Here is a 7,691-nt window from a genome sequence, read left to right as displayed (position 1 = left end):
TCATTTAGGTATCAAGCTGGATCTAAGTAAAAGTTTCTCATCTGCAGACATTCAAACCCTAAGGAGTAAAAAGAAAAAACTTCCCCTAAAGTATGTTGCAGGAATCAGTAATGTGATTAATCAATATAATATGATTTAAGGCAGCAAATAAGCCATTCAACATTAGAAATTCCTTTGTTCAAGCTACTTTGGCTATTTAGAGGTGGAATCAGTTCTCCAGAGGCAAAATGGACTTATTTAAGAGAACATGAAGTTATTTTGAATCTCTAATCCCAGCAGTTATTTTGATCCTCATCTATAAAAGCCTGCACATAAAATAAGACTGCTCCTGAAAGAATATTAATTCACAGATCTTCTTAAAGGTGATAAAACCAACATGGCCTATTGCAATGTTTTATCAGTTAAATCTAACACCTGTGGCAATAATCTGTAGCTAGTAATTTTACTTAATAGTGCATTTGTTTTTTATGAAAATAAGTGCAAATCTTGATAATTTACCCTTTTATCAGATGAAGACAAAATTTGTTTGCATGGCATTGTCACAAAATCTTTAGAATTAAAGAATATAAAAAGTTATCAAGCCTCATATTTTAAGCAGCTTATTTTTATTTGCAAGGCAAACTTTTCCTCCTGCTATTGGATAAAATAATACAGACATTTTGAACAAAAATAAGTCCTGCCATTTTAGAAACCCTTTAATTCTTACATCATAATAGTTTTTAAACAAAAGCAGATTCCTACAAAGAAATGGGATGATAGATTATGGAGAACTCAAATCCACAATTTTTACCTGCCTTGTGAGGTTTGTTCCCCTCACCCCCCAAAATTTTGGTAGAATCATGATCTCTGCTGATTTTCTCAAATTGCTAACCTCATTGAAAACCATTGTATGTGTTGATCTTGGTTTGAGAAAGCCTCTTTCAAAGCTGGCTGTGGATGTGTCAGGTAATCTGTTTAAACATTATGTAATAATCTAAAATTCGTTCATCAGGAAAGCAACCACCATAACTCTCTGCTTGCTGTGTTCTTGGCATCTCCTGCAATTAGCTGAGAGAGCTGCATTTCAGCAAGAGAGATCAGCAGACAAATGGGTTGTGGTGGGGCTGACCCTACGCTTAATTTCAGCCTTTCCCAGGTTCCATTCGGTCAAAGGAGGCTCAACATGAACTGCTTGCAGAATCTAGTGTGGCTCGCCTATAGGTCAATTCAGGGTTTTCATTCTGGAATCTTTCACCAGCAATAAAATAACATCTGTCAGTTTTTACTTACCCAATACCGAGATATCTGGCATTTCTTATGAAATACAATTTCCTATTTCTTATGTTTTCGGTAACCCAAGTTCAGACTTTACTGGTATGTCCTTTGTAATTCTGACAGCCAAAAGGAACTGAAGAGAATGCGAAAAACAAGCAAACCTTTATTTTGTATATTGCTAATTTATTGAACAAAAAGCAAGATTGTCTTACCTGGTAGTTTTGCATTTGGGCCCCTTTGCTGCTCAACAGAAATTTTGCTAAAATACTAAGTTGGTTGCCAGGCTTAATTGGGGGACAAAAAGGTGTAGAAAGGGCTAGCTCCATTGTAGTCATCATACATAGGTCTGGTTTCAAGTACAGTTTCTATCTTTTACAAAATAAAAGGTACCATGTAGGCAATTGAAATATTGCCCAGGGTGCTCTTCTAACGGATATTCTTGGAAAATGCGTATGTATAAAATATGTACATATATAAAATATATATACACAGTATATAATCTATAGCTCTGAGAGCTTTTAAGTCAGGAATGCTGAGTATTATAGTATATTGAGGTCAGAAAAAAGTTTTACTCTGTGTGTGTGAGAGAGAGAATGTGCATGCGTGTTAATACACACGCTTCAGCCTCTTGTTTGAGCTACATTCTTCTGGCGCTTATTGATATGTTGTATTGTTGTTCACTTACCCATATTTAGTGATTTTATTTCACTGCAATTTGTATTTTTTTAGAAAGTGAATTATGGAATTATGTCAGCCGTTTTAAGCTCCTCTCTTCCCCCAGATTCTTCACTTTGTGCTTTGTCTCTTCGGCAGCTATACATTAAGGCAAAAAAAAATAAAACAAAAGGAAAATATTTGCTTTATACAAAGGGAACTAATGACCCACCCACCCACCCCCTTTTTTTGTGAGAAAAATATTTTTCCAGTTTTCTTGCTTCTGTGTGGTTTCTATTATCTTAACTCCAGCTATTGTCAGCAGCTTTGCTTGAGTGTGAAAGCACACATCCATCTAAACAAGCCTGGTGGTTCTATAGCATCTCTATTTCAGAAACAATTATCTGAAGCTAAATAATCCCCAGTAAGATGAGAACTTTTGCGGTATGACCAAAATCAGTTTTGGTAATGAGCTCAAATACATGACCTGCAGCCTTGGGTGCTGTTGAAGGCTAGAATGTACAACTACATGCTGCAGGTGGAGATGGAATGTTTGATTGTGCTCCCACATGTATTTTTAAAAATCCTGCCCATAAAAAACTAGTGTTATGGAGAAGGGTATACTATAGCCTTCCACTGACATGTTTGGGCATGTTGTGATGAGGCAAACATTTCAATTGCCATCTGCAGTGTGAAGTGGCAGTACAGTCACAGTTCAAATTTTGCCTTTGAGGGTATTGATCATGCAGCTTGGCTCTTATTCTGAAGAGCGCCTAGCATATTTATTGTGGTCCTACTATTTGTATATATCTCATTACTTTTAGCTAATCCACTGACTCTCAGGATAAACTTTAAAAGAGGCAATTCTTGCGGGGGGATCTGCAGGGCAGGACCAAAAATCTACAGGCCAGTGGAAGTTAGGAAGATTACAGTCCTTTTAATGACATTAGAAATGTGGCAGAGGATTGTATTTAATTATTGGAACAATCATATGAGAAAAGGGGAAACTAAATTTTGGTGATACTAAATTCATTTTGTAGTTTGTGAATAGAACTGAACATTTCAAGGATCGAATCCAGATGAAAAAAATGTAAGCTGCATGGATTTGTTTTCCTTAAAGAGTGAAGCTACATAACACACCCAGATTTATCAGAAAGCACAACTCCTGAGTATTTCAGGCTGGCAATTAAGATGTGTTGATGTAAAGTTAAAGACTCTTAAAATGGGTTTATTTTTATAGACTATAAACCCATGGTTGCATACTTTATGCCTATGGATAGATTTTATCAAGTCTTCTAAATTTTCTAGATATAAAGTACACCAACCTCTGTTCTGAGCACATTGAGAAGCACAGCCAGCTTGGAACTGTTAAATATATGGTGCTGAAATTTTAGCAGTGCACTGTCTTGTGATACGTTCATCTTCCACGCTGACTATAACTTAAGAATTATTGCATGGCTTCACTGCAAGACGAGAAATCCGTAGACGGCATATCAGAATGCAATCCCAAATATTTCATTCTAATATATTTGCATCCTGAAACATTGGAACCTCAAAATGTATGTAAACCATAGTCGTAGGTGAACAGACAGGCTTTTTTTTTTAATAGCACAAATGTATTTTTGGTACTGCAAATGCAGGTCCCTGCTAGCTTGAAGTGAGCGGTCGTACATTTTAAAGTCATGTTTACAGAGTCAGAAATGATGAGGGTTTGTTCAGGATTGTTATTTTGAATCCCTTCCTTGCTTATACCTGCAAGGAATCTCACCTCATCTTACTGTACCCTTTTACTCACTTTCTCAGGGTTTGTGTGCACACGTACGTTTTCACCAATGCAGCATTTATTTCCGGGATGCTTGGCGTCAAGGGGATGTGTAGCTTACCCCAGTGTAATGAGACAACTGAGAACAACTACGCTGGGATTTAGCTCATTAATTTATGGATACGTGGCTGCAAAAATTAAGCACCGAGGTCCTATGGTTGCCATTCTTTTGCAGCGCTTTCTGAATATGACCCAGTCGCCACTGCCTACCACAATAACTATGCTGTATTGTTTACATGTGGCCTCTTAGCCTCACATTGAACCCAAGGCACATCAAACCTCTCTAATTATCTGGAGGTTCTCCTCACTTGAATTTCTCCTCCTGATTGACCTGTTGATAATGGAATCAAGTTAGAGGTTGGTGCAGATTTAAAAAGAACCATTGGCTGTATCATTCTAAGCAAGATACTACTGTATCAGTCAGTCACTTGAGCCAGGGCCACATATTGATTTGATGGACAATCTGAGGCAGTAAGAAAGAGGAGAGGAGACCTAACAATTTGATGGTATTCAATAAGGTCATGGTAAATAATTGGGAGATTGTTTTTAAAATGTTTTCTACCAGTTGCACTTGAGCCAGATACCACTCCATATCTGTGTAATAGAATTATTTCTGTTTTGAAATAAGAAGAAACTAAATGCTAGACCTTCAGTTCCATTTACAACCCTACTACTTTATGTATGGCCATTCTGCTTGCAAGAACACACAGAGAGAAAGTTGTGCAAGTGAAGCACCTTCTCTAAAGCTCCTTCGTTACGTTTGGAAGGCAGTTTACACATGAAGAAATCACAATGCAAAATTCCAAGTTTCTGGAATGGGGATGGCTATGCTATTTTTATTTAAGAGAAACTAAAATTCACCCCCATTTCTGATTCTTCACCCAAAACAATCAGCACAAAACAGGGTATTGAACTTTGAAAAAAGTTTTCTCTTGAAATTAAATTGCTGAGCAAAGAAATATGAACTGGGGATGGGTTAATTTCATTTGAGAATCCTCTATTTCCTAGAAACATCCCTGTTTTAATTTTGTAATTATTGTTTTGTGCGTTTATTCCCCCACCCCATGTACTGAGTTACACTGCTTTTTATTAACATTGTGTACATACTAACTGCTTTGTGTTTCAGAATGCTAGTAATTGCTTTGTATATTAAAGTGATCCTTGTGAATTTGTGAATTGTCATAAAAGTGCTTTTTCTTACTGTAAAGTTTGTGGTATAAACTGTCATAACACCCTTTTTACACATTTATGTGCAGACACATAAACATGCTTTTAAAATCATTTTGAAGTCTCTTTTCTTCAGAGAAGGAGGGTCATTTATCTTGATGCTGTTGACGTCAGCAATACTTGCCGCTTGACCACTTAAGAGCAAAACAATAAAATAGAAATGCTCTGAGGGCCCAATCATATGTATACTTTCTGTCAAGCTGGCGAGGGACCCTAGGATACGGCCTAAAGGCTGCTTTGGAGGCAGAGACAGGTAGGCTATCAGGAGAGTTTATGCCACCAGATGTACTTCAGAACACCTGCGGAAAGCTCCCCTAATCTAGATGTAGCAGGGGCCCAAGGGGACATGGGGAACGGTAGAGATGGGCACAAAAGTGCCACATCTAATTCCCATTCATGTCCCTGGCACACCCACAAAAATGATGTTACCTTTCGTTATTAATGGGGAGGGAGAAATGGGGGGGGCTGCTCCCTTGACTAGAAAATGGAGACACTGGGCTGAAGAAACCGTAGCCCCTCCTAACCTCTCAGCTCCACATTTTGCACCAGAATAATAGCACAGATCTCTTGTGCCACTTTCCTCAGAATGGCGCTGATAATGCCAAGGTTGCAGGCTTTTCCCCGCATAAAGGTGCGTTGCAGGCAGTTGGACTAGATGATTCTGAAGGTCCCTTCTACGATTCTACAAAAGCTTCCAGAGGTAGATGCCTATTATCTCTGCCAGGGTGGGGTGGGGCAGGTCATATGGCTTTTTCAGCACGTGCTCTGCTGAACCTTAGATCCAGCTCAAACTAAGCATATGCCCTAGGATGGACTGTCGAATCCTACAGCACAAAAGTGCTCCACAGGTTACAGATTGCGATGGAATGGATTTACTTAGGCTGGAAAAGCTGAAGACCGAATTTGTGAACTGATTCAGTTCTAAATCCCAGAAAGAGCTCTTTCAAAAAAAACCAAAAAACTTCAGTTACTTTAAACAGCTGCTTTTATTGCTGTTAGGTAGTGCCTGAACCAAAAAGGATGCGGGTGGTGCTGTGGTCTAAACTAGAGCCTAGGGCTTGCCGATGAGAAGGTCGGTGGTTCGAATCCCCACAGCAGGGTGAGCTCCCATTGCTTGGTCCCTGCTCCTGCCTACCTAGCAATTTGAAAGCACGTCAAAGTACAAGTAGATAAATAGGGAAGGTAAACAGCGTTTCCGTGTGCTGCTCTGGTTACGCCAGAAGCGGCTTAGTCATGCTGGCCACATGACCTGGAAGCTGTCTGCGGACAAACGCCAGCTCCCTTGGCCTATAGAGTGAGATGAGCGCCACAACCCCAGAGTCGTCCGTGACTGTACTTAATGGTCAGGGGTCCCTTTACCTTTACCTAGTGCCTGAACCATAGGAACCAAAGAATGGTGCAGCTTAAAAATGAGATTGTGTAGCTCTTTAAAGATTTGTTCACCCTTGTTACATTTGAACAGTTGATTTCAAGATTGTGCTTTCCACTCTAGGAAGTTTTGGGAGTCCAAAAGCATCCTCTTACATGCAGGACGGGAGTTGTTTTGTGTTCAGCTAGGGACACTCTTGTGCCTCTTGGATGGTTTTGGTCCAGATGTTCTCTTCTACTGCTGCATGTGGAAGTACAAGGACTGCTGCAGAACCTCTCAACTAGAGAATTGCTCTTCTGCTCCCACTGCACATGCAGCTCTTTTCAATTTGCTCACCGTACTTGGGATCCACTCCAAGGGACCACAACGCAATTGTGAAAATTCTGGCTTTCTGGTTAGAAGTTGCACTCTCTGCTGATTGGGATGGAATTTGGCAACTCACTCTGGAGGCATGTTTAAGTGGAGGAGTTCAGATTCAGAAGTCACGTGAGATTACCTCTTGAGTACACCTGCCTGATTGTATCCTTCTGTTGAAAAACTAATCAAACATGGGACATTTCTTTGCAAAACATCAAACATTTTTATTGACTTTCTACTTCTGTGGAATGATTTACAACTATCAAATATTACTATCTCTATCAGGCAGTAACAACTTATTTGTAAGAACTTCTTCCACATGAGAATAAGAATACTGGAACTTTGCACCAGAATTTTACAAGTCACTAAGCAGATAGTGCACTTTATTGATCAGATCACTTTCCAATTGCAATGATAGACAATGGACGGCACACTCACTTTCCGCTCTCTTCATCACATGATCTTTGGGTAAGAAATGGATTCATCTTTTTCTTTTGATAATTTCAGAAGTAAATCTAATCTCATGGAAAGCTTTTGAGGGAAGGATCTATTTTTGAATTGCAACAGAAGAAGAAGAGTTTGGATTTGATATCCCGCCTTTCACTCCCCTTCAGGAGTCTCAAAGCAGCTTAACAATCTCCTTTCCCTTCCTCCCCCACAACAAACACTCTGTGAGGTGAGTGGGGCTGAAAGCATCACGACTTTAAATTACACCTTAACTAATTCCAAATTTCGAGACAAACTTTAAAGACAAACTTACATGCTATATATGTAATAAGTTTACTGGGAACAGAACTTTATTTGGACATAGACACCCATAGACTTTCTGGACATTAAAAAAACTATTCAAAGAAGATCTTACTGTATACGTACTTGATGACCTTGAAATTACGTTTGAAAAAGACTTCAGTTATTAGTTGACTTCTGGCTTATTTATGATATCACAGTTTTTACTGTATTTGGACTTGCATACTGATAACTGATGCTGGATTGGGGGTGGTTCAGAGG

This window comes from Podarcis raffonei, chromosome 1 (assembly GCF_027172205.1).
Source record: "Podarcis raffonei isolate rPodRaf1 chromosome 1, rPodRaf1.pri, whole genome shotgun sequence".
NCBI lineage: Eukaryota > Metazoa > Chordata > Lepidosauria > Squamata > Lacertidae > Podarcis > Podarcis raffonei.
This window is presented reverse-complemented; position numbering follows the sequence as displayed.